This window comes from Phocoena phocoena, chromosome 2 (assembly GCF_963924675.1).
Source record: "Phocoena phocoena chromosome 2, mPhoPho1.1, whole genome shotgun sequence".
In the NCBI taxonomy this organism is placed as follows: domain Eukaryota; kingdom Metazoa; phylum Chordata; class Mammalia; order Artiodactyla; family Phocoenidae; genus Phocoena; species Phocoena phocoena.
In genome coordinates, this window is record NC_089220.1 from 157,267,624 (window position 1) to 157,295,155 (window position 27,532).

A 27,532-nucleotide genomic window follows, 5' to 3' on the forward strand; every position below is an offset into this window, starting at 1 on the left:
CGCGTCTGTAAAATGACAGGTCTCGGAGAAGACCCTCTCCAAGTCATTTCTAATCTTCAGTGCGGCAGTGCCGCCCTGCCCCCACCCTCCCCCCTGTCCTGTGGCCAGAGAGGGGTTTTTGCAAGGTAACCCCAAGTCAGCAAGTGTGTGTGCATTCTGGGGCTGGAGGGGAGGGCACGGAGAACTGTTTATATCATAATAAGGTCAGTGTTATGCTAGCACAGAGGCTCTGAATCTCAAATGTGATACTGATGAGGACTTTGGGGAGAAATCACCCGCTTGCAATTTGCAATGGTTCCGATTGGTTTTAGGAACTTAAAGAAAATAAGAGGAAAAGACAAGTCTCCCCGAGAGCAGAGCATCACCACCGCCCCCCTTCATTCCACCAAGCAGCAGAGTGGACGGGTGTGGCTGGCTCATGACTATATCCAGAGGCAGGGAAAGCTCACAAGATGCCGGAAGAAACTTCTCAAATCCTGGTGGAGAAGAAGGGGAGGGGTCTTGAGGAAAGAAGGAGTTAAAAGGGCAGAAAAATTGTGTGGGAAGGCAAGAAATAGCTACTAAGGCAGAGAGGGTGCCGCACGCTGGCCTAGCGGGTGTCCACTTGGTGCCATCCCAAAGGTCTGAGCCAAGATGGCCAACACCCAGAAGATGCGAGGATGCACAGTTGCTAGCCCAGGACTGGGGGTCGGAGGGAGCATGTAATGCCTGAGTTTCCTTCTAGTCCCACCTCTGAAGTTTAGATTTCTCACAAACACCTTAAGATGAATCTGAACATCCTTGGTACCTCCTATGCTCACGTGTGTTCGCTTTAAGGGGATGGTGGCCAAGTTGGCCACAGCTAAGGGTGTAGAGTAAGTCCCAACCCCCAGCTGCAGTCAACCCAGGCAAGAGAGTCATTTTTACTACGGGCCATGAGTCACTTTCAATGGCTGAAAAAATAACAAGGTGGGTCCTTTGGGCTCTCTCCTACCCACTCTGCTTCATATCCTGGCTGAAAAGATAAGGAGAAAAGTGGGAGAGGCTACCAACCTGGGTCTCCAAACTTTGCTGCAAGGTCCCTCTGTGCCTCAATCCCATTTAGGGTCCCACAGAGCCAGAGGTGGAAGCTGCCAAGCTGCAGAGCTGTTCTGGTGCCCAGGGGTGTGGCAATGGGGTCATGGCAATGGGAATAGCCTCTCGGAGTGAGAGGGACTTGGAATGGGTAGCTGGAACCTTGGTTCTGGAATCAGCTTGGGAGGTGGGTGTGAGCACTCTTCTCTTGGACCCAAATTTTCAAGCAAAGATGTCTTCCCAGAAAGGGGAGGCAGGTCTGTTGGAGGAAAGAGTTATGGGAAAATCCAAGCTAAATTTCTTACCTCCTGGCAGAAAGGGGGTAAAAAGACCCCTAAGTGGGAGGTGAGTTTGCAGAGCTCCATGGACAGCAGTGGAAGGGGCAGAGAAGCTGGGAGCGTCCATCCAGAGCCTCTGTATGACTCAGCCAAGCGTTTGCTAGAGATACTCATGGTGTCAGCAAAAACCTCAGGCTTCGTGAAGTGCCCAGGGGCCTTCCAGAACCTTCATGATTAGTCTGGGTTGGGGAAGAGAAAGGAGAGGCCACAGGAATTTTGAAGAAAGAGAATAACACTGCCAGCTCAAGTCTTAGAGACTAAAAGAGAAAACGTCCCAGGGAGAGAGGTTAGCAGCTGCTCCAAACCCACCCCCAGGACCTGGGGCCAGGCCCAGCTCATGGCTCCACCCTCCCACTTCCGGTTCCCATATGAATAGGGTGGTATTAAAGGTGAGCTGTTTAGAGCCTCTGAAATATCTTTGGTGTTGGAGGAGATGTTAGTGACAGGTCAGAACAAGCTGGACCAGGCCTCGGGGAGGCTAGAGCTCCCCACAGCTCCCATTCCCAGCTCCCTGGCTGGCAGGGCTGGAGGTGAGACAGGTGCATATCAGAGAGAGGGGGACATACCTGGCAGTGCCAGAGGTTAGGTCCCAAGATGATACTCCTCTGGTCCTTCCCCAGCAGCATCTAACCCAGGCTTCACTGCAGGACGCAACAGAGTTCGGCCTGACGCAGGTCCAGGACAGACACCCCTGCAAGGTACGTGGTGACAGGCCAGGAATTCGGGGGATGGCCTGAGGGTAAGAGAACTCATGCTGCACCTCAAAGGCCTGGCAACGTGGCCCAGGTTACTGGGACAAATTCTCATCCAGTCCAGTGTTAACCCATTATTTCCACAACCTGGTTGAATCAATACGCAATGACACTACGGCTTCTGACCCTGCTACTCACGCCCACCTCCAAGGGTGTGGGGGGCAGGGTTGCAAGGTTTCCAAGGCAACTGTGCTGGTGGGGAAGCCTCAGGGATCCGGGCCCAGGAGACTAGCCTGCCGCAGCTTAAAGGGTTTGCCCTCCATGGATGGGATGGGGCTGCAGGAGCAGGGCGTGCCCTTAGTTGTTACAAGACCCTAGAGCGCTCAGTAGTGTAAGGGACCACATTAAGAACACCCAATGAATGGCATTACACGGGAATCCTAAGCTTGGTTAAGGTGCAGAGAAATGGTAGGAGGTGAGGTCTGAAATTCCAATTGATGCTCAACTGTGGGCGGGGGCCTTGCACACCTAGCTAAGAGGTGTGGGCTTTTCCTTGGAAGCAACGGGAAAGCCCTGAAGGGAGGTAGGAGGGAAGTGGAATCAGCATCCAGATGTGTGCTGGTAGCACCTCTTCCTCCCTCCAAAGGGCCCCTCTTCCACGCTTCCTCTACATACCAGTTCCTGCCCCAGCCAGCTCTCCAGGTCAGTGCTTGGCATCCAAACAGGATTTCCTGAGCACATTAATGGACAGTGTGATGTTTACTGGAATCCAAAGGGAGGGAACCTAATGAGCGTTAAATATGACATGACGTTTACAACCTCCAATTAAAAACTCAGTAGTGAAATAAAAATTATTATTTTTCTTAGGCAGAGACATCTCTTTGAAAAAAATATTTTGATAAGTCACTTATGGTGAATGACATGACTATCAGAAATGATCATAAAGAGGCCTTTTAAAATGAAAGTAGGTCTAGTTAACCCCGTCACTCTTTGTTTCACTATGGTCTGTACAGAGTTTTCTGCAAGTTTGGGAGTGGAGGCTGGGCAGGGCTGCTCCGCTTGTCATGAAAGAGGAGAGGACCGCCACCCAGGTCGGGCACTTCCTGGGGACAGGGAGATAGAAAAAGATTTTCGAGAAGCGAGAAACACCTGAAATGGATCCTTAAGCAGTTTGCTGTGATGTAAACACCCACACCGCCTCCCTTGGGAGAGCTTCTGGAAATCCTATTACGCAGACTTCTGCTCTTGCGTGAGGGGATGCTTTCTGAGCTCTGCTCCCAAGCTCATGCAGGATAGAGAGGCCGTTCCCACAAATGCTGGTGCCATAGGACGAGGGACAGCTGACATCTGGCACCAGTGGAGGGACCATGAGTCACCTGTGCTGGACGTGCCCTGAAGACAGTCTTTAGGAGGAGACAGGGCTGCGGAGAGGCAGGCGGTGGATGTGAGGACAGGATGAGTCCGTAGAGGACGGGGGACAGAATCCGCTGGCCCTGTGACCGGTCAACCACCAGCACCAGCGCCTGCTCGCATCCCTGTTTTCTCCGTCTGTGTGATGGTCTTTGATTCTCACAACTCAGCAGGCAAAAATCGAGAGCACGGGGAGGGCGGGAGACCGAGATGACAAAGACTCAAAGGAAGTTCTGTCAGGGGAGAAAAATAAATAATTATAGGCTTTCACACCAAGCACTGCTCTGGGGATCCAACTGTTCGCCCTGTATTCGAAGTGTACATTTACTAAGAAAGCAAAAATAAGCCAGATAAAGGCGATTGAAACCCTCCCAGAAAGAAGGCTTCCCCTGCTCGTGCCCCGCCATCACGTCGCCCTGTGGCTCTCCTGAGCGCGGTGCAGCTAGCCACAGAGACGGAAGGCTGTAATTAAAGGGAGACTGGCTGCTGCTAGATGCTCAAATTAAACTCCTTTAAACGACAACAACATTTTTAATAAAGAGAGGCCAAACTCAGCACGCTTTGGTCATTACTGTAGCACTTTTCTTCCAGGAGGGTTAGCAAATAAGAAGTATGGGGCCTTGAAATTTGGATCAAGCAAAGTGTTTTAAGGGGTTTTATTTCCTCCCTGTTCATTACAATTGCACTACTGTGATTCTATTCTGTGTATAAACTAGATACACACAGGCCTGCTGTGTCACTTCTACCAAATGAGGACAATAGGACCCTCCGTAGGAGCTGATATCTCTTTGAGGATCTGTTGGGGAAAAGCCATACATATAAAAATATAAATGAAAATGTCCCCATATATATATATAAAGATACAAAAAAGTGCTTATTTCCATCGCTAGGGTATGGTTTTAACTTGAGAACACATGAGAAAAATACATTTATTAGGTCAGAGAAACAGATCTAGACTTGGGAATGTGACTAAAAGGAGACTGGAGGCCTCTCACCTGATGGCTGAACCTGGGAGGAACTGAACCCCAGAGCCTCAGACGAGAGAAGGACCCTGATTGCTGCAGCCTGGAGCCTTCCGCTCCCAACACTGCCCCTCCATTTAGCCCCAGTGACTAGAAAGGAAGGGAAAAAAAAGAGAGAAGCAAGAGGAGAGGAAGAGAGAAGTGGGCAGGAGAGAGAAAAGAAGGATGAAGAGACAGAGGGAACGATTTCAAGGTGCCTTTGGTCACAGTAAGGTAAACCATCTCAAGCCACTTAAGCGAAAAAGAGGGATGTACTATAAAGACAGAGAGGTGATTCATGGGAATCCACTCAAGTGGGCCTTGGGAAAGTTCTAGAACAAGGACCTAGAAAATCTTCAAGCACCCAGGTCACCCCCAGGCTCTTCCAGCTCCCCACCCTGCTCCTCCCTCTACCTCACTCCGTCTCTCCAGCCCAGCACCCTCCACTTCTCAGCCCTCAAAGCTGCACACGAAGACCCGCCAGTTCTTAGGATCGTACACGTATGTCCCCCACACCCAGCCACGTGCAGAAGCCAGCTGGCCATCTCTGAATCCCAAGTCCAACCTCCCTGGGGTGAGAATTTGATTGGCTCACACACGCCCACCTCAGTTCAATACTGCAGAGAGGGGTCACATGATGCAAATGTGGGCAAGAGCCCAGCCCTGGGGCAGAAGCATGGGGGTTCCTAGGATAGAGGGATCACCCTAAAGGTTAGGTGAGGGAAGGCTCCAGAAAGTAGGAAAGGAGGGACAGAGAAACCTGTTTAACCTCCTGTTCTCAGGAAGCGTGATGCCTCCCTCCTCAGTTGTCGGGGCAAGAAGAAACCGGGTCTAGACACAGGCACACTGAGTTATGTGTCATGGAACCTTCTGGAATCCTTCCCCCCACGTCTTTGCCTCACTCAATAGCTACCAAACAGGACCAGCCTGTTGGATCCCTTCTTATTCCAGGAAGACCCTGTGGAAAATGAGTCAAAGGTGAAGACCGTCTTCCTTGCCTCCCTTCCCGGAATTATCTTCCCTGTTCCCATCTTACCCTAGTGCCCTCTCATTACTTCCCCAAATGCTACACCATTTCTTGTTATAATATTTTTAAATTAAAATTTAATAATATTTAAAAATTTTGCTTTCATTTCACTTTACACCTAAACAAGAAGCCATGCAAAGGATGTAAACAAGACCAAGGAATCAATATTCCCCATCACCTTCCTCACACCCAACAGGTACACTCCAAATCTGTGGTCAATGTAGCTTCCATGAAGTGGGCAGTCTTCCAGCTCAGAGGATCATCCTATTAATACTTTAAAATCTGTTCACTTGTCACTATTCAGTTGGTCATGCAACCAATACTTACTGGTATGTCTTCTAGATACCAGATAATGTGCTAACACTGGATACAGCCATGCAGGACAAACACAAGTTTCTACTCTCATAGAAGCTTAATGACTTGCCAGGAACACAGTCACTGAAGAGTAATTCCACACATTAGAAGCGTTGCAAAGGGAAATCGAGGGTATGGGAAGAATTTATGAGGGTGAGTCAAGGAACGCCGCCTTGACTAGGTGAAATTATATAGGCTTGCAGCTTATGTAGTAGTTTACTAGGGCTGCCATAACAAAGTGCCACAGGATGGGTGGCTTAAACAATAAAACTTATTTTCTCACAGTTCTGGAGACCAGAAGTTCAAGATTATAGTGCTGGTGGGGTTGGCCTCTCTCTTTGGCTTATAGGCACCCATCTTCTCCCTGTGTCTTCCACATGGTCTTCCTTCTGTGCCTGTGTCCTAACCTCCTCTTTAAAGGCCACGGTCATACTGGATTAGGGCCCATCCTAACCACCTCATTTTAACTTAACTACCTCTTTAAAGATCCTATGGCCAGGACTTCCCTGGTGGTCCAGTGGTAAAAAAAAAATCTGCCTTACAATGCAGGGGACGCAGGTTCGATCCCTGGTCAGGGAGCTAAGATCCCACATGCTGGCGAGGATGGGGGCAACTAGGCATGCGTGCCTCAACTAGAGAGCCTGTGTGCCACAAAGTACAGAGCCCATATGCTCTGCAGCCCACGTGCCACAACTAGAGAGAGAAAAAAAAACCCACATGCCACAACTAGAGAGAAGCCCGTGCATTGCAACGAAGAGCCCGGCCATGCTCGGCCAGGAAAGATCCCACATGCCACGATGAAGATCCCATGAGCCGCAACTAAGACCCGATGCAGCCAAAAATTAAATAAATAAAATATTTTTTAAAAAAGATCCTATGGCCAAATACAGTCTCATTCTGAGGTACTGGAGTTTGGCGGGCGGGGGGGGGGGTGGGGGGACACAATTCAGTCCATAACTGCCTGTTCATTGCTAGCCAGGTGCCCAATCATGGAAAGAGCCTTCTAGAAAGAAAACACAGCTGGAGAAGAGCAAGGATGATCATGAAACGTCTAGTAAATCAGGTTAAATACTTTCGACTTTAGATCTTAAAGGTGACCTTGAGATCCTTGAAGGAAGAGGGACGTGACAAACCGCAGGTTAGAAAGATCATTCTGGTTTCACTGTGGAACATAAACTGGAGGAACGAGATGGGTACATGGAGACCAGGCGCTGCCCACAGTCCAGGTGGCAGGTGAAGGGGACTCAGACTGGAGGAGACCCCTAGGTCTGGGGAGTAGCTGGGATGTGACTATAAGCCGGGATGGAGGCAAATGCTGAACAGAGCCCCAGGAAGCACCGATGTTTGAGGATGAAGAGAAGGCAGTAAAGAGCAACCGGAAAGGTGCCAGGAAACCACAAGAACGTGTGGTCACCAGAGCCGGGGACCGGAGTGCCCCTAGCAGGGAGAGGTCGAGGGCAGAACCGTCCAACAAGGGAGGATGGGGAGCGGCCACTGGATGTATTTATCTGGAGGCCAGCGGTGCCCCGAGTGAGGGCAGGTTCAGGGGTGTGGAGGGCTGAAAGATAAAGGTCCATGGGAAGGGGAGGTTGGGGGACAACCCTGGAATATTTGGGCTGGGGATGCGAGGAGAGGGAAGAAATCACAGCCGGGAGGTTAGGGATCCCAAAGGAACATTTTCAGAGGGAAATGGCTGAAACACACTTGAACGATGTTGGAAAAGAGCCAGTAGAGGAAGAACATCAGATCCCGGGGAGGCAGGTGGGAATGCCGGCCTTGGGAAAGAAAAGGGGCGATTCTTCCATCTCAGTGCAAATGAAGCAAGAAACAAAGAGCAATCAGAGCCTGCAATCAAAGCGATGGCATCCCAGCCAAGAGGTGTATGCAGGGGAAACGCGCAGTAGAGGGACTCTGCGTAGATTCTGGATGTAGACAGAATGGATGAATTAATGAAGAATGGAGTGAAGAGTGAATACCCAACGCATGTGGCGACAGCTGTATGAATCAGGCCTGCTCTTTTTTTTTTTTAAATAAGATTTGTCCTCAAATTGCCACCTGTGCCCCTTGGCAGTTCGGTATCTAGACTAGCAGACAGGAACCATCCCATTACCCCCCTGGAAGTAGGCCATCGAGCTACCCACAGACAAGCCACATTTTTTCTCCAGAATATTTTGAATTAACTATAAAAGCTGGAAGAGTGTGCTTAATCCCCTAAAGCTGCAAACCACAGAGTGTGCAAGAACGGTCGTCTGGGCCCGGATCATTCTAAGGGCCATTGTTCTGAGCGAAAACAACGGGCAGACCTCCAGCGAGCTGGGTCTTTCCTCCTCCATCCTTGCCTGGGGCCCCTCCACAACCCTGCAGGTCCTAGATGTGCCTGTGACCGGACACCCCGCTCTGCGGGCCCCGAGGTCAGGAATAAAGCCCCTTGGAATAACTGGGCCATTGAATCTCAAGCTGAATCACCCCCAAAGGCCCATCTTCTCCAGTTACGGGGCTCATTAGAGCTCAGGCAATGTAACAGCTCCTCCTGCTAATGGCGCATGAGCAAGTGGAGGAGACTAACCAGCCCCTCTACTACTTCACTGAAGAGAAACGGGGAGGAAACGGTCATTGACTATAGCCCCAAAGTTTTTAGTGTTTTGGAAGAACTTCCTACCATGAGTGATCTGGAGCATGAAGAATGGATTCACCGGGAGGCTGTGGTGGTTATAAGCAGAACGGACATTCATCCGTGCATCCTAGTGACCAATGTCCAGCGTTCTGGAATTTGTCATTCTAGAATTTTCCATGGCTAGTCTCACTGGTAGGAAGGAGGCATGAGAGATCCCTGGAGCCAGGTCTTCAGAAGCTGTGGGGGCCGCATGCCAGGAAAAGTGACACCTCTAGGAGGTGCCTGGTTTGCGCTGACTTGTCCCGCTTGAACCTCAGGGTCTGGACAAGGACGCGCTCTCCAGGGACACTGAAGAATTTGACAGCGACTGGACAACTGGAAATACAGTGGAAATCGACCAAGATGTTCCTAGCATTCAGCGTGTGGCATTTCCTGGGCCAGGACTCCACTGGTACCTCTGCCGGGGGCCAGGAGAAAAGGGAGCGCCCCTTACCGTCCTGCGGTCTGACCCTGAGCCCCAGCCGGCCTCCAATCACGTTCCCTTGCTTAGAAATCAGCTGACATTCAGAAAGTGATACCTAATAAGGAAAAGGACTTGAAGCTGGGGGTTCCAGGCACAAGAAAGCTAAGAGAAGCCCCCTAATTCTGTGGGGACGAACCAGAGCTCCTTAAAGGATGACAGCAGATTGGTTGTCACCACAAATGAAATGTGTTGTCAGGTGCCTGGTGCACGGAAAGTGAACGGTTTCTACCTGGTCCTGTTAAAATCACTCCCACTAAATTGAACGGAAACAAAGGGATCATGGCTCCAGGGCCTTCCTAGCCCACCAGGCTGGGAATCATTTCCCACAGGCGAATGACATCAGGGAAGAAAACTGGGATTCCTCAGCCAGATTCCACTGTAGCCCCAGATCTGTGCTTCTTGCTGTCAATCTTAACTGGGAGGAAGCTTTGGGGCCAGGTGAAGACCCCAAGCAATGCAGTGGCCCACCTGAGTCCCCTCTCAGCTTCCCATCCGTCATGAAACCTGCAAAGGGATTGCCAAGAATCCCGAGAACCTGCCATTTGGAGTGTCCCAGACAACTGCAGAAGAGGAAAGGGATGGGGGACACCAAAGTTTCACAACCCAATGGCCTTGGCCAGCCCAGGCCCGTCACACGATGCGGGAGCAAGAGCGAGCCATCACCATGGCAACCAGAAGGACCACAGCTGGGGTCCAGGAGGACCCTGTGACTCAGCCATCTCTCCTCCTGGGCCAACCCCAGCAGATTCTTACAGGTTTGCCAGGCAGGGAAAAAGGGGGTGTGGTCACTGAGAAGAAACTTGACTAAGGCCTTCCTCCTCCTGGTCCCTGGTCCCACCCACTCCCACACTTTCTGCGTCCTTGCCTGCCAGGGAGCGAGGGGCAGTCTGTTTCATAACCAATACACAGGTTTTGAATGCCTCCTGTGGGGAGGGCTCTGGGCTCTGCCCCAGTGGGACATGGGGCAGTGGGGACAACAGACTGAACACAACCTATGGAATGCAAGGCAGAAGCCCATTAGGGTAGAGGAGCGGGGGAACCCGAGGAGGGCATGACTGATTCTGCCCCGGAAGATGCCAGAGACTTCACAGAGGAGGTGACCTCAGAGCTGGGAACACTGAGCAGCTCATTAAGAACTGGCAGATGGGGCTTCCCTGGTGGCACAGTGGTTGAGAGTCCGTCTGCCGGTGCGGGGGCCGCGGGTTCGTGCCCCAGTCCGGGAGGATCCCACATGCCGCGGAGCGGCTGGGTCCGTGGGCCATGGCCGCTGGGCCTGCGCGTCCGGAGCCTGTGCTCCGCAACGGGAGAGGCCGCGGCAGTGCGGGGCCGCGTACCGCAAAAAAAAAAAAAAAAAAAGAACTTGCAGATGATACAAACGAACTCATTTACAAAACAGAAACAGACTCACAGACTTAGAGAATGAACTAATGGTTACCGGGGGGAAGGGTAGCGAGGAGGGATTGGGAGTTTGGGATTGGCATGTATACACTGCTCTATTTAAAACAGATAACCAACAAGGACCTACTGTATAGCACAAGGAACTCTGCTCAGTATTATGTAACAACCTAAATGGGAAAAGAACTTGAAACAGAATAGATACATGTTTATGTATAACTGAATCACTTTGCTGTACACCTGAAACTAACACAACGGTGTTAATCAACTGTACTCCAATATAAAATTAAAAGTTTAAAAAAAGGAATTCCCTGGTGGTGCAGTGGTTGAGAGTCCGCCTGCTGATGCAGGGGACACGGGTTCGTGCCCCGCTCCGGGAAGATCCCACATGCCGCGTAGCGGCTGGGTCCGTGAGCCATGGCCGCTGAGCCTGGGAGTCTGGAGCCTGTGCTCTGCAGCGGGAGAGGCCACAGCAGTGAGAGGCCCGCGTACCGCAAAAAACAACAACAACAACAAAAAGAACTGGCAGAGAGTCCTCCTAGCTGGGCTGGGAACACTTCTCAGCTCCCCAAGGCAGAGGAGCTTGTCTGCGGTCAGGGCCTGGCTCCCGGGAGCCTGGGTCACGCCAGGCCACGTTCCCGGCTGCACGCTGATGGGGTGTCAGAGGCTTAGCTTCCAAACGTGCCTCCCACTCCTTCCTGCCCCGATCCGGCTCCAATTCACCCATCTTTCCCTTCCAAAAATGCTTTGTTCCTGCACCACTTTTACACCCTCACTGCACCAAAATTACCATCCTACGTGAAGCACATTTTTAAACATATACAAAAGTAGAGAAGATACATTAATGCACCTCTGTCACCTAAATTCAACAGTTTTCACCTTATGGCCAGTCATGTTTCATCCATAATCCTGCTCCATTTCCCCAACCTGCACCCCAGACAACATACCATTTCATCTGTAATTATTACAGAAATTATCCCCCCCAAATCAGAGTTTTCTCAGCACATCCGCAAGACCCTTCTCGTTCCTTTAAAAAATATCAATTTCCAAATATTAACCAATATCCAGTCAGCAATCCCACAGGCAGGATTTTTCAGACTGCATCCCCAAGATTTCATTTGCTATGTTCCTCTGTCCCTTGACTTTTCTGTAAATGGATATTTAGACCTAAAGACTCAGTGATTATTTTTGGCAAAAACTTCAAAGGCAGTGGTTTTCCTTCCATCAGCAGGTGCACAGAATCTGGTCAGTGCTTTCTTGATGTTAACAGACACTGATGCCAGATCCATTCATTACTTAGAGGTGGTCACGTGGTGATGCTCTAATTCTGTAACTCCTGCATTTATTGGCTAGAATGCTTCTAAAAAGGAGAAACTTCATGGAAAAACAGAATGAATGCTTGATTCTTCCCTTCTTATACCAGTTTCCCAAAGATTGAATTGCTTCCCTAACCTTCTCCAAAAGTGACCAAGGAGTGCTTGATTTTTAGCATTGCTATAAAGGCTTCGATTTCAACATACCTGATGTATTTTAATCCATTGCAATCAATCCCTTGCAGTTATCACTGTAACTGATGTCTGAATTGCCTCATCTTTGGCTACTAGGACTTTCGCTCCTGCGTGCACTCTGATAGTTTCCATGCTTTCTGGGCTGACAGGATGGTCCAGGCTCATCTTGTACATTCATCTCACTCTTGTTTATTTCAATAGCAGGTCCCCTGACCCCCACCTCCAATCTGTCTGTGTCTTCACTGCAGCTAGATTAATCTTTCCTCAAATTAATTTTAGCCCTGTTTGTCTTCTTGGGAGACAGTGTGATACAGGCAACAAACAGGACCTTTGGAACTCGGGAGAAATGGGTTTGAAAGTTGGCCACATCAATTACAAGATAGGCAGCCCTGGTTGGTTACATCATCTTCTGAGCCTCAACTGCCTCAATTGTAAAAATAGGAATAATAATACCTTACCTTACAGGATTATGGTAAGGACTAAATAAATGTAAAGCACCTGGTTTAGAATTCTGCAAAGAGTAAGTACGTGTCAACATTCCTTCCTTTTCTTCTTGTTCTTTTTGAGAAATGTTAGTGGTTCCTAGTGCCCCTCCCATCATGCAGACTTCCAAGCCCCCTTTCCTCTGACCCTCGATGCCTGTTCTCTCCACCCACCTCCACTCCAGTCCCGCCAGCGTGGTCTCACCCAAGCTACTAGCTCCCACACCAATCTTTATTTACACAGACTCCCCAGTCTTAGATGCCCCATGTGCTTCTGCTTATTCAAACCCTACCTGTCTGTGAAGACCCAACTCAGGTCCTTCTGTTTCCCCAAACCCTTCAGACCTCATACTCTTCTCATCCCACAAAAGCTTGTCTGCCTGCCCACAGAAGCAAGTTGGGAGGCTACAGTCTTCCGTAGCCATTTTCACCTGCCACCTACAAGTTAGGACAGAATACACTTCAAGAACAGCTGTTTCTGAAGCTGGACTGGTGTGTACACAGGTCCCTGGGCACCCCAACTAGATGTGGGACCGTAAGCGTGCAGGACCATTTAAGGGTGTGCTTGTGTGTGAATACACAGGTGTGCACGTGTGCGTGCTTGCATGCATGTTAGCACATTCATGTGTGTGCACATATGTGAGTACATGTGTGCACACACGTGTGTGCATGTGTATACGTGTGCGTGTGATCAACACCCTACAGGAAGCCAGGCTCCCTGTTGTCCTCTCTGACTCAGAATCACTGGGAGTCCCTGAGGCTCTGCCCTGCCCTCAGATTTCAGCTGGAACATGGGAGGGCCCTGATTTTAACAGAGACCCAGTAATGGTCTCCTTGGGGGTCTCACTTTTCCATACCAGCTATGACTCCATCCGGAGCAAGGAGAAGAGCCATAAATGACTAGAGAAAGCTGCCCTGTCCAAATCTGGCAGCCAGATCTGAAACCAAAGATGAACTCAGCATAGAAGTTTTCAGTGGAAGAACCAGCCTCCGGAGAAGCAGCGAGTAAGAACACTTAGCAAGATGGCCTCTCATCCCCAAGACAGGATGACCCCACCCATCGACTTGGCCAACCGTGCCAAGGCATCACAAAAGCCGGAGAGGTAGCTGTGACACGCGGTATCCACCTACAGGCCCTTCCTGGACCTCAGAGTCTGTCCCAGGATGGAGTTGCTGCTGTGAGGAATGAAAGAAGGAAGTGTGTTCCAGGTGAGAGACAAAATGGAGCTCCAGGTTGGGTGCAGAAGCCCTAAGTGGGCTTTCCTGGGTCTTTAGGGTTTAAAAGAAACGCCTGCCCCTTCCCTCAAAAGGTGTTGCCCAGATAAAAGGGGTTTAGCCAAAGCAGGGTTCAAACCTCAGCATAAAAAAGCAACAGTGATTTAAGCAATTTCCCTGGAGGGCTGGAGGGGCAGGGGGAGCCCTGGGATGAAGGGAGGGGCTGGCCAGCACCCCAAGAAGAAAATGGCCAGTGAGGAGGTTCCTGGAAGGCCTGGCTGGGGGGGGGGGGGGTCCCTTGGGACAGACAGGGCCACATGTTCAGTGGTCGCCTGTCAGCTGTCATGAACCCACCCCTGCTGTCCCGAACTGTCAGGAAGATGCCTGGGCTGATGTTCCCCAGGGGATGAAGGAAGTGGGCAGAATCCCCAGGCTGGCAGCTCTGTGTCCAGGGCTGTCAGAAAACAGGCTGGCATGTGGCCATCTCTGGGGCAGAAGTGAGACAACACCCAATTATTCCAGAGGAAAGTGCCCTTTGGACTGAGCGGGGAGAGGCTGGGCTCTTTCCACAGGGGAGTGAAAATGGAATCTCAGGTTGCTTAATGGGGTGTTAAAGGTGTGGTGTCACTTCCCCCGAAAGGGGTGGGGCGCTTGGGGACATCCCAGCAGAGGCAGGCTTCTGGGTCTGCAGACGCTCGCTGGTTAAAGGCAGCGGCGCTGGGGGAAAGGCTCTTCAGGACCAGAGGATGTGTGGCCCTGCCCTGCCCTCAACCCACTTCCAGTGCTCGTGGCCGTGGAGAGCAGGAAGGCGGGCTTCCAGAGAGTGTAGCAGCTTGGTAACCACCAAGGGCCATCACACAGTAACATTTCATAGCGCTGCACAAAGCTCCAGGCTGTGTTCCAGCAGAGGCTTGAAAATTCCAGGCCCGCTTCCTTCGCAGGCCTGCCACAGGAGTGGCATCTCGGGGTGTGACAACGTGGGCTCTGCCCCAGGCCTGCAGGACATTCATTAAGGGAGGTCTGCCCTGGCCCACCCTCTGCCCACCCTCCACGGGTCAGCCTGATTGAGACGGACACTGGTGCACGAGCCTTTACAAAAAACCCTATGAGCCACTCTCTATTCCTAACGTATGAATAGACTGTGTTCTCGTGCATCTTTCTGGAACAGGTCATGTGTGCATGCTCTCCTTCCATAGCTTGCCTTAAGTGGGTTTCTCAACCCAGGCACCTGACCTACCTACAAGAGGCAGGTGCCCCGGGCCAGGCCTCCTGGAGGCTCTGACCACAGAATTCTTAGAGCGCCTCTCTCCACTGGAAGCTGGAAATCCAAGCTCAGAATGGTCAGCACAGGGCACTCCTGCTGGGGTCCCAGGAAACTCTTTATTGCCAGCTTGCTTTTTTATTTCAATTGGTTTTTTAAGGATTTTTTTTTTGATGTGGACCATTTTTGGTCCAAAGACCATTTTTAAAGTTTTTACTTAATCTGTTACAACATTGCTTCTGTTTTATGTTTTTGGCCACGAGGCATGTGGGATCTTAGCTCCCCGACCAGGGATCGAACCGGCACCCTCTGCACTGGAAGGAAAAGTCTTAACCACTGGACCGCCAGGGAAGTCCCTCAATTGTTTTTAGATGAGCCAAAGGCCAGGTCCCTTATCTGTCTGCTCAAGAAAGCTGCCCTTATCCTGGGGAATGGACCTCACAAATGATCACACCCGTTCCCTGCTTCCAGCCCGGGGTGGGCTCAGAGAGCCCCAGAAAGAGCCACCTGCCTCCTCAAACATCCCCCGATGAGGACAGGCCACACTGACCCCTGGAAGAAGTGCAGTGACTGAGATGAGGCAGTGAGCCATCCCAGGGGCCCAACTCACGGGGCAAAACCCCCAGGTGGGCAGCTTGGGTGACTACCTAGCCTGCCGCACCCTGGTCGCTGCTATGCTTGCAAATAATCCTGTCTTGTGTAGGAGAATTTGTAGGTTCTAGAAGTCTCCCCATCTCAAATTCTTCTGCTTCAAATTGAATAAGGCTTGCAGCTCTTGTGGAGAAAGAAAGGGACAGAGACTGGAGGGACAGAGACAGAGACTTACAGAGACAGGGAGACAGAGAGATGCCCCTGGTCCTGCCAGATGTCCTTTGCATTATCATCAGGCAGTTTTCTCCTCAACCTCACCTTCCTTATTTTTTTTCCGGCCTGATCTCTCCACATCTTTCATGCTCTGCCAGTGGGATGAGTTCCATGGAATGTCCCACGAGCATCCATCCCCCTCGTAATGCATTTCATTTTCCTTGTAACTGTTTAATCCTTTGAGTCTCCTCCCTCATTCACTCAGCACCCACTGGGTTCAAAGCTCTGGACAGGGCCCTGGGGCTACCAAGAGCAAAGCGGACATTGGGGCAGCACCATGACTTTCGTGGGCTCTTCCTCAACAACAAAAAAATCTTAAAAATTCCATTTTACGGCTCTGTTGGTACAAAGGTGAATATATTAATAATATATATGACAACATTTTCTTCAACCTAAAAGTTCATCTTTTTGCTTGATTTTAAAAGAAATGAAAACTAAAAGTCGCGGGCCCCTGAGAGTGTCACGGGTCCCAGGCACAGTGCTTCATGGGGGTTTTGGCCATGGCAGATGGTCACCAGACTCAGAGCTGCCAGTCTGGCTCACAGTCAAGGATGTAAAGTAGACCACCCTGGGAGCTTTCAGAAGCGCTGTAGCCCAAAGGCACTCAAACAACAACATCAGAACCTCAGGATGGGACCCAGACACCAGTATTTTTTTAAAGCTCCCGGTTGATTAAATGTGCACTCAAGGCTGTGAATTAGTGATTCTCAGCCCCAGCTGCCCGAGACAATTACCTGAGGAACTTTTTTTAAAAGCCCAGGGAAGAGGGGTTGTGCATCCACGTTCTTAAAACCCCAGGCAATCCCCCCGTAAAAGGGTTCTCCTTCCCTTGCCGGGCGGGGACTTGTATGTGTTCACCATTGTCACAGACTCCGAACTGCAGTTCTCTGCTGATTCTGAATAAACCCTCTTTGCTGGAGAAATATCTGGCTGTCTATTTGTTTCAGGTCAACACCATTAAACAACAACTCCCCATTCTCCCCACTCCCACCAGCCCCTGGCAGCCACCATTCTGCTTCCTATCCCCATCCTCTTGACTACTCCAGGTACCTCATGTAAGTGGAATCCTGCAGTATCTGTCCTTTTGTGTCTGGCTTATTTCCTTCACAACGTCCTCAAGGTTCATCTATGTTGTAGCACGTGGCTGAATTCCCTTCCTCTAAGGCTGAATACTGTCCCGTCGTGTGTACAGACCACATGTTGTTCATCCGTGGGATTTTTTCTCTTTCATCCACTGCTGCATTGCAGTGCCTAGAACCTTGCCGGCACACAGGATACGTGTTGAAAGACTGCTTTAAGTGAAATAATCCATTACAAGCACTTCTTTCCGGCACACGGTAAGCCTTCCAAAAGTATTAGCCATTGTTGTGATTAGCCATCTTCATTCTAGATTCATCCATGTAAACAGAGGGCAGCTCTCAGCACTGCCAGGAAGCAGTGGCATTTCCTCAGGCCACCCCCATGGGCACACACAGAGAGAGGCAGGAGAAGTCACAAGTTAGAGCTACATGTCGCTGGTGCCATTGAACTTGGGAGTCAGAACCCGAAGTTCCACCAGCTTCTGCCTGAGGAGGTGCTCCCTGGACCCAGGCTGGTCCCTGCCATCTTGTGACCTTCTTCTGGGAAACACAGAGGTAGGAGGCCCTGGTGGCCGCCCTCCATCGCCCTTCATCATTCTCAGGGACCCCTACTTTCCTCCCAGATGAATGACCCCTTCCAGGAAGGCCCAGAGCAGCATGCAGCCTGGGTTGGCACTATGTAAACAAGAGCCGGTGAGAGATGATGGAGGCTGTGAACATGGGCCTCGCTCCCTCCTGCGTTACGCCTGCAGGAAACCTGGGGATTGAAGTGGGTCATTATTACAGGGAGAGAGAAGCCCTCTCCACTTTCTCTTGGAACAAATTCCAGGAGACTCAGATCATCCATCCTGAAGATGGTCAGCCAGCAGCCCAGGGCCATCTTTCTTGTCACTTTCTCACAGCACAGACCCTGGCCCCGTGATGCTGCCACTGCCTAAGGTCTCTGCTCCAGCTTGGAGGGAAGCTGAAGGCTGGTGAGGGGTTATTAGGGAGGGCAGGGGTGGGGGAGCACAGGAGCGGGGCCAAGGTGTCTTTCCACAGAAAACTCCAGAACCTTTCACCCTCCGCCTGAGCCTCGCAGCCCAGAGTTTGATGGGGGCAGCTCCGTCTCTCCTGGCAGATCCAGACAGCTTGCCCGGCAGTCTTTTGACATGAAGTAATAATTGTCAGAGAGGGTCAGGCTCCAGCAGCTGAGAAAACAACAGAGTGACCCTTGCAAGGCAAGCAAGCCCTGCAGAATCGGACACAGCCCATTAGCGGGTCAGAGGACCTGCCCCCACTGACATCTGCAACGTTGCTGCTGCATCGGGAAATGTGATGGGAGAGACACCCTCTGTGCAGTCACCTTGATGGGGTGTGTGCCAAGCTCTCCTTCCGAGTGGCTGTAACACCAGAGTAAAAACACAATAGAAGGCTGTTCACGGTGTTTCTGCCTTAATACAAGAGGAACAACTAACCACAGGAATTTTGGAGATGACAGAAAAGCACACTGATGAAATAAATTGCCCATAATTTCATCCTTAAGAGATGAGAGCTGCTGCCTCTATGTCATAGAGTCCTTGGGCCTCTGTCAATGTGTATATGTGTGTGTGTATGCATGTGTACGCATGTATATTATGTGTATGTATATGCACATACATTATGTATATGTATGTGTATATATATGTATGCATGTATATTATGTATGTGTATGTATATTATATGCATGTATATGTGTGTATATATTGTGTGTAGTGTATATGTGTAGGTATATGCATGCACACGTGTGTCTATAAATGTGTGTTATGTGCGTGTATATATGTTAAGTGTGTGTATATCATGCACACATATGTGTGTATTATTTGTATGTGTGTATGCATATGCATGTGTCTACATATATGTATGGGCATATGTATGTGTATGCATAGTATGTGTGTATATATGTGTACACGTTATGCATATATATGTATCTATATGTGTATGTCTACATGTATATGTATAAATGTATGTATATTATGTGCATGCATATGTGTTACGCGTATTGTGTGTGCATATTATGTGTAAGTGCACATGTATGTGTAGGTGCGTATATGAGTGTATGCATGTATATGTACATATACGCATTATATGTATGCATATTATGTGCATTTATGTGTGTACATTATGTGCATGTATATGTAGGCAGTTATATTTTTATGAGGACACACTTTTATTTGTAACAAAATCAATCACCAGGATAAGAAAAGATGCTGTGAGATCAGGGGCATTTTGGTATTTAAAGGTTTAAAAATGTTTGTAGACATCTTAAATATATTTCTATAGCAGCATTTTCCAAACTGTGTTCCACAAAACACACACACGAATTAAAATAAAAGCTGGGACCTGCTGCTGACCAGCTAGAGATTCTAAGGCACACACAGACCCTGAGAAACCCTACAGCAAAATACGTTAAGCATGGTTTACCCAGCACCGTCAGCCATGGACCACCTTTCTTCATGAGACCACTGATCCTTGCTGGTCTGCGGGATAAAGGGAACCATCTTTTCTCACACCCTTTCCTGAAGCCGGGGTCTAATCCTTTCCAGTTCTCCTGGGCCTGAGGAGGGGCCAGTCCAATATCACTGGGGGAATTCTGAAAGCAAAAAGGAGAGGGAAAGTGGCTGAGATTCTATGTAACATAATACTTTCCCTGCACATTTCCCCAGCTCCTCCTGGGCAAGAGGTGAGGCAGATGACCGGAAGGGAATTAAAATCATTGGTTCTCTAATACACTGCCTGACCTTTGACTCACTTTCTCACTCTCACCAAAACACGGGGAAGGATGGGAGGGGGTTGACAGGCAGTGGGAAAAGGAGAAGACATTCAGGAATCTTTTTTTAAATGAAGATCTTCACTCTTTTTCTTGCTCTTTTTTTAAAAATCAGGATTACAGGGCTCCCCTGGTGGCGCAGTGGTTGAGAGTCCGCCTGCTGATGCAGGGTACACAGGTTCGTGCCCCGCTCCGGGAAGATCCCACATGCCGCGGAGTGGCTGGGCCTGTGAGCCATGGCTGCTGAGCCTGCGCGTCCGGAGCCTGTGCTCCGTAACGGGAGAGGCCACAACAGTGAGAGGCCTGCTTACCGCAAAAAAAAAATTAGGATTACACTGTATTGATTGCTTTTGTAATCTGCTTTTTCACTTAGTATATCATGAGAATTTTCTCAGGGCATTAAATAGTCTTCTAAAACATAATTTTTAACTACTTCATATAATTCTATCTTGCAGATAAATACCATGATTTTTACCCAGTGTGCCAGATATCAATTGTTTGCCTATTGGATCCAAATTCACCCTTCAGTACCTGCTCTGTGATAAGGGGCTGTGCGTACTCTCAGCATTTCTCCTTTACTGTGAGAGCAATGCTAAACTTTGTCAGGAGACAGCGTGAGAGGGACACTGCAGGAAAAAAACTTTGTCAGAAGACAGCGTGAGAGGGACATTGCAGGAAAAGGCCAGGTTCTCTTCCCACATTTCAGGGTGAGGGGTTTGCTCTTTTTCATTTCTATTGCACTGTCAGTTGTGTGTATGCACGCACACGTGCACGAGTGCCCGGTGGTGCTCTGCCCTAGCACACAGGCAGCCTTGGCCCAGGCTGGTGACCACCCAGCTGCAGTGGGGACACTGCTGTTCTCCCCCAGCCTCACGTGGGCAGCAGTGCCTTGAACCCTCTGTGCACCCACCTACAAGCCCCCCTCGCCTGTGCTCTAGACACAGGTTCCTGCTGCCCAGGGACATGGGCCAGCTCTGGCCAAGGCCACCAGTGGACTTCTGTCCCAGCCAGTGACCCCCAACCACACCTGCTTTGACCATGGTGGACCCCCTTCCAAGTCTGCCCTTTCTTGGCTGTCGTCCTGCCCTAGGGCACCCCTTAGAGTTCTCTTTCCATCTCTATGGCCACTTTCCTATCCCTGTGGAATAACTCCTTAGAGTTAACTTCCCTTGTTCAAATTATTGTGTGGTTTCTGCCTCCTAACCAGACCCAGATGGAAACATCCAGCGAGGATAGTGCTTTAGGCCTTGTTTTTGAAGTGTTTTCATTAGAAGTTGGGCAGCAGGAAAGGATGGAGTGAAGGATGTATTTACTCAAATGGCAAACGTTTACCCAGGAGCCCTAAGAGGGCTACCAGGTCCCAGAACAGGCAGCCAGAGAATAATGACGGTGACATTACTAAAAGCCCGTCATGAGAACCAAGTCATTAATCTTCACGACAGCCCCATGGTGGCACTACAATGAGCCCAGCAAAGGAGTTTGCTGGTGCTTTCATCAGGAGAATCCGAGGTCCAGGCACATGGGACTCACTGGCTAGTCTACAAAAGTAGCATGAGGCCAGGGCTGGAACTTCAGGAGATGGACGGAAGGATCGAGAAGGATTCTGGGGAGGCACGTTTTGCACACAGGAGAGGAGGCCCCAGGAGAGCCCGGAGAAATGGTTTCCGTCTTCTGTGAGCTCTGCGTGGGTTCATCATTGGCTGTGAGACAGCCTGGCCACCTGGAAGAGTCAAGCAGCATGCCCTCCCCGCTACTGCTGCATGTCAGGCAGACTCTCCCCTTGCTCCTGTGAAGAAAATGCTGTTTCCACTGAATGTCCACATCCCTTGAGTCCTCCCTCTGCTGTGGGTGTAGGGGGCTATGAGGGCTGTGGGAGCAGCAGTGGTCCCCAAGCTTTGCACCTCATCATATTCCAATGTCTCATAAGCACTTCATGTTGCGTATTTATTTATCAATTAAATATATTTACTACTGTTCCAATCACAGGGTGCACGTCATAAAGCATACACCCAGTAGAAATGTTTAGAGAATAAGACAAAAATAAGTACAGAGCAAAGTTCTAAAATTGTCCTCCTGCATTCCAGTGAGTCATCCTGACGCCATACCCCACCCGAGGGGCATGGTCCCCACTTTGGAGATCTCTAGTTTCCAAGACATGCTGATCCTACAGCAAAGTCCAAGTTAAGTAAAGTTACTTAAGCCCCTGTGATCTCTGCTTTCTGCTTCTTCTCCTCCCCCATGAGACCCTCCCATCCCAACAGTCCACATTAACAGCCCAATTTCCCCATATTTAAAAATGAGATTACATCATCTCTTACATATTTCTTACATGTTGCTTTTGCTACTCTTTTTACAAAAATATTTGTTTGTTTATTTATTTATTTACTTTGGCTGTGCCAGGTCTTGGTTGCAGCATGTGGGATCTTTAGTTGTGGCATGCAAACTCTTAGTTGCGGCATGCATGCGGGATCTAGTTCCCTGACCAGGGATCGAACCCGGTCCCCTGCATTGGGAGCATGGAATCTTACCCACTGGACTACTAGGGAAGTCCCTTTGCTACTTTTGAAGCGTCCTCCAAATTCATACTGCTCTATGAGTTCTATATATTTAATGGCTATATCACATTTAGTAGTGTGTGTGTGTGTGTGTGTGGGGGGGTAATATATTCAACCATTCATGAACGTTCACTTTGCTTCTCATTTTTTTGTCACTATGAACAATGCCATAATAAACATTCTTGTATGAATACAAAAAAAAATAAAAATAAAGAGTTACTTAGCCTGCTCCTGGGTGTCCTTGTTGCATCATGACCAGCCAGCTCTTCCTCTCCTTCAAGGAGATCAGGCTGCACACCTAGCAGGGGTGAGAAGGTTGGTGAGAAGTTCTCCCAATCACAGTCCTGGGCGCAGTCTCCTGACACAGGACGCAGGCATTTTAATACCTGTCTCGTAGGGTTTGGTGAAGATGAAATGAGATAATGCATGTGAACCACTTAAAAGGATAACCATTGCAAAATGGCTATTCAGCAAGTAGTAGCTGTCTGCTATTATCTCATGTCAGGGCAGTTGAGGGTCTGCATCAGATCAGCCACCCAGAAGAAGGGTCATCACTCCAACCAACACCTCACGAATGGTCTGACCTAAATCACGAGCTACGTGTTGGGATTCTGAGGGACAGAAAATGGCTATTTCCTAGACAGCAGAGATTTAAGGAAAAGTACCCTGGGGTGAGCTCTACTCCCAAGGACAGGCTGGGTGTGGCAGAGACGGTTAATTGTACCCCAGTATCTATTTCCCCCTTCTTCCTTGTAGTCATAGAACCCCTTGAATTCCAGCCGGGCACGTGGCATCCTAGTTAGAAATTACATTTCCCCGACTCTTTTGCATTCAGGGGTGACTATATGGCTAAATTTTGGCCAATGAACTGTGGGCAGGAGTGATTTGTGCAAGTTACAGGTTGCTTTTATAAGGAAATTCTTTGCACTCCATTTCCTCTTATTCTGCCTTGAATGGACTAAAATGCAGATACGATGGAATGATTCAAATTCAACGCCACAGTCAGAGGAAACAACCTCAGGGATGAGATGCGCAAAAACAGGTGAGGACCCGGGATCCCTGGTGACCTTGAAGAGCAGAGCTGCAGTATCCCTGGACCACTTCCCAGCTTCTACGGAGCAGGAGATATAATTTTAGCTTCTTTGAGCACCTGTCTTCTGGGATCTTCTGTTACAGCGGCTGTCCTGTATCCTAATTAGTCCTGAAATTGGTGTTGGAAGGGAGGTGCTGCCATAATGAAAACTAAATTATACAGCATTGTCTTAGCAGTGGGGTGGCAGACAGTAAGAAAGTCACACAGCAGGCTGGAAAGCAGGTGATCCGTGTTATGTGGCAAGATATTTGGCAAATCAGTTGCCTTCAGTAACTTGGAAGCAGATCAGGTACGTAAAGAGCCTGTGTCTCTAGCAAAAATAATTTTAGAACATTCACAACATGGATCGTCTGGCTGTTCCTTGATACCTTTAACAAGGGACCACAAGGGAGACATAAAGTCAGGTGTGTTTGCAAGCAAAGATGGAGGGATGCAGCTCTGCGACAGAAAGGCCACTCTGCCTGTGGCCTGCAATCGAAATTGACCAAGTGGCTGGAAAAGCCAGCTGCTTCTGTCACCAACAGCAGAGTCTCCTGGCACAAGCTGAGAGCCTTTCTCAAAGGCGTCCTGTGGAGACTTTTCAACCGGACAACAGGATCCAGGCTAGAAGCAACAGTCAGATTAAGGATGTTGCTTTCCACTCAAACATTTCAGGTGGCTTCAAGAAAGCCACTGTTAAAATGAGGAAGAGGAGGTTGGCAGTGTAAACCCTTAAATAGAAAAAGACCTATGGGCAGGCTTAAGGTCTGCATCCCAAAGAGATTTTTTGAGTAGATTATTTTGTCCATGGAATGAACCAGAAGCAAATAGACTGAAAGCTTACTAAGTCTGGGGCAATTTATTATGGTTCGTTCCCTAAAATAGCCCTCAGATCCCCAACCTGCAGCAGTGGGGGCCTTCAGCTCCTTTGGCATAATGTCAGCATCTTTGAGATAACCTCCTTACTTTCTGGTAAATTAGATAGTCTGAGCTCATCTTGGAATAAGCCTCCCAAACTTGGATTCAGCTCTGGTTCCTTCTGGCAGGAAATGGTTTTAGATATTCAGATACTCTGATTTGTGTTCTGGGGGTGTTCACTGCTTTCAAACATCTTTATTGGACAAAGCCATGAAATACTTTGAATTTCGTGTTCATGATATATGAGTTCATACTAAAATTTTCAATTCAGATTCAGGACTATGGGATTTTTACTTAACTCATTGATGGTACATCTGTACTTCTTCCTTTATGCCGCATATTCCGGTCCTCAAAAATGCCAACCAAAGAACTGCTGTGCTTTATTCCACAACGTGCACACAACCGCTCCAGAATAAAAATGCCTAACACCACCACAAACAGGAGTCACTGAATACACTGTTGTTTTTTTTTAGTAAATTTATTTTATTTATTTTTGGCCGCGTTGGGTCTGTTGCTGCGCGTGGGCTTTCTCTAGTTGCGGTGAGCGGGGACTACTCTTTCTTGTGAAACGTGGGCTTCTCATTGCGGTGGCTTCTCTCGTTGCAGAGAGTGGGCTCTAGGCACGCGGGCTTCAGTAGTTGTGGCTCGCGGGCTCTAGAGCGCAGGCTCAGTAGTTGTGGCACACGGGCTTAGTTGCTCTATAGCATGTGGGATCTTCCTGGACCAGGGCTCGAACCCGTGTCCCCTGAATTGGCAGGTGGATTCTCAACCACTACGCCACCAGGGTAGCCTTAGTTTTTAAAAATGTTTTACAGTTCTTTTTTCCTCAGAATACGGCCTGACCAGGGACGTAGAGTCAAATGATTGCATTTTATAGTCACCTGAAATAGTTCCTTTCTAGATAGTTACGCCAGTGGTTCAAGACCCAGTTCTGCTCAGTTGTTTCATTTTGCTCTCAACATTTAGGAAGCACACCTTGAAATTTAATTTTTTGCCATCGGTATGTAAAATATTTTCATGATTCCCAAGGTAAATATACAAAACAAGGTGAATTTATTAGTAGACTGACCTTAACATGTGTGGGTCCTGGGACAAGGTTACAGACAGAGGCCCACATTCTATGTGGACATGTATTTTAAAGTAATAAATCAAGCCAACAAATTCTTAAATAGAATATGTCCCATCCTCTTCTCAGAGAAGCACTTCCTCACAGACATGGAGGCCAATCTCCAGGTAGAAGTCCTGGCTACTTAGAGCTCCACACTGGAACGTGGTGGCACAGGGCAGCCTGCCGCTCACTGCCCCTCCTGGTCCCATTCCCCCCACCCCCGCTTCCCCATAGCTCAGGGGGCCTTGCACACACACATGTGGACACACCAGCCCTAGTCAGCCTTCAGGAGGATGAACCCTGAGACGGGGCCCTCGAAGTGGGCTTGGGGCCACGTGGGTAGGGAGTTCCAGAGTCCTGTGATCTAGAAAGGAGGGTGTTGGCTCCCCGTAACTCAGCCCACGGGGTCCTCACCCCCCAGGCCCGGGCAGGGACTCCTCTCACCCAGGCCCACAGGCAGCCCTGATGGAAAAGCCAAGCATCTCTCCCTGTCCTGCAGCCCTGCAGTCTTCGGTTTATCGTTCCAGTTTATAAATAGAAGCACATTTTATATGTAAATAGACTATATCTTCACACACACATATTTACACACAGACGCCCTACCCTGTGGCTGGGGATGGCAGGGAGTGGACAGGAACCCGTGATCACAGATCTCCTCCCCGCAGATAAGGGCCCTGCTGAGCCCAAGCAGCAGTGAGGCCACCAGGGGGCGGCGAGCACGGGGAGACCGCTTCCCATCACTTTGGGATGATTCCGTCAAAGGAAGCAAATACGACTTTAATTCACATTAACCAGTAGGAAAATACAGTCTTCTCCGTGTACCAACATAAGGCAAATTCGACATAAGAGACACAGATTCAGTTCAGCTCCACTGCCTTGAACCGATCGCTGGCCTGACCGGCCTCTCTTTCCTTTGCGAACGCCTCACGTGATTACGCACCCCCCCCACCTCTCCAGGGAGCGGGACCACGAGAAGGGAGAAGGAACCCGGGTCGTTTGCCCCACAGCCGTCTAGCAAGCTGCCAGCTCAGCACCACCCTTTCCGTGTTGGTCCATAAGCCCCCTGTTGGGAAACCGCTTTACCTTCTTCAGCTCCATTTCCCCCCCACCGCCCGGCTCTCATCCGAGGTGAAGAGGGTGCTTCACGGGCGACAAGCTGCCAGCTTTCCACTGAAGCCCCGGGTCCTCAGCCGTCGGGTCGGCAAGAGAGGCTTAAACTCTCCCTGCTGAAAGATGATGAGGGAGGAAATCAGAGAGAGTGGAAGCTTAATGGGTATACAGTTTCAGTTCTACCAGGTGAGAAAGTTTTGGAGATCTGTTTCACAGTAATGGGAATATACTCAGTATTACTATAAATGGTACTGTTGAAAATGGTAAGGATGGTAAATTTTATGTTATGTGTTTTTTACCATAATAAAAATCATAATAGCATAAGACACACACACACACACAAAGACAGGAGGATGCAATCCGAAAAAATAAAAATCAGCATCTGAGACGCGAAACAGTCCATGTGTCTTTTCTATCACTGAAAAGGAACTGGATTTGGCATGGACACCCCTAGGGGACAAACGAGTCCCCTCTGGACACTGCGGTACCCGTCGTGGCCGCCAGGTGGCCTGGGGAGTCGGAGGGAACGCTCCTCTCCAGCCAGGAATGCTGAGAGAATTAGGAAACCTATGAGCCAGACCAGAGGTGTTTTTGTAAATATAAATAAATAAACATATATATTATTTAAAACAGTGTAAATTTTGGGCTTCCCTGGTGGCGCAGCGGTTTAGAATCTGCCTGCCAAGGCAGGGGACATGGGTCCAAGCCCTGGTCCAGGAAGATCCCACATGCCGGGGAGCAACTAAGCCCGTGCACCACAACTACTGAGCCTGTGCTCTAGAGCCTGCGAGCCACAACTACTGAGCTCACGTGCCACAACTACTGAAGCCCACACACCTAGAGCCCGTGTTCCACAACAAGAGAAGCCACCACAATGAGAAGCCCGCACACCGCCACGAAGAGAAGCCCCCGCTTGCCACTAGTAGAGAAAGCCCACGTGCAGCAACAAAGACCCAGTACAGCCAAAAATAAATAAACAAAATAAATAAATTTATTAAAAAAAAACAACAGGGTAAGTTTCACTTATAAGAACAACGTGGTGTCAGCTCACTAAGAACTCAACCTCTCGTAAACTATCACCTAACCTTGTCTTGGGTTGAAAAACTCTCTGATTTTGTGCAGAATTAGGAATCTCAGGAGCAGCGCTCACTTTGTATCAGATCTC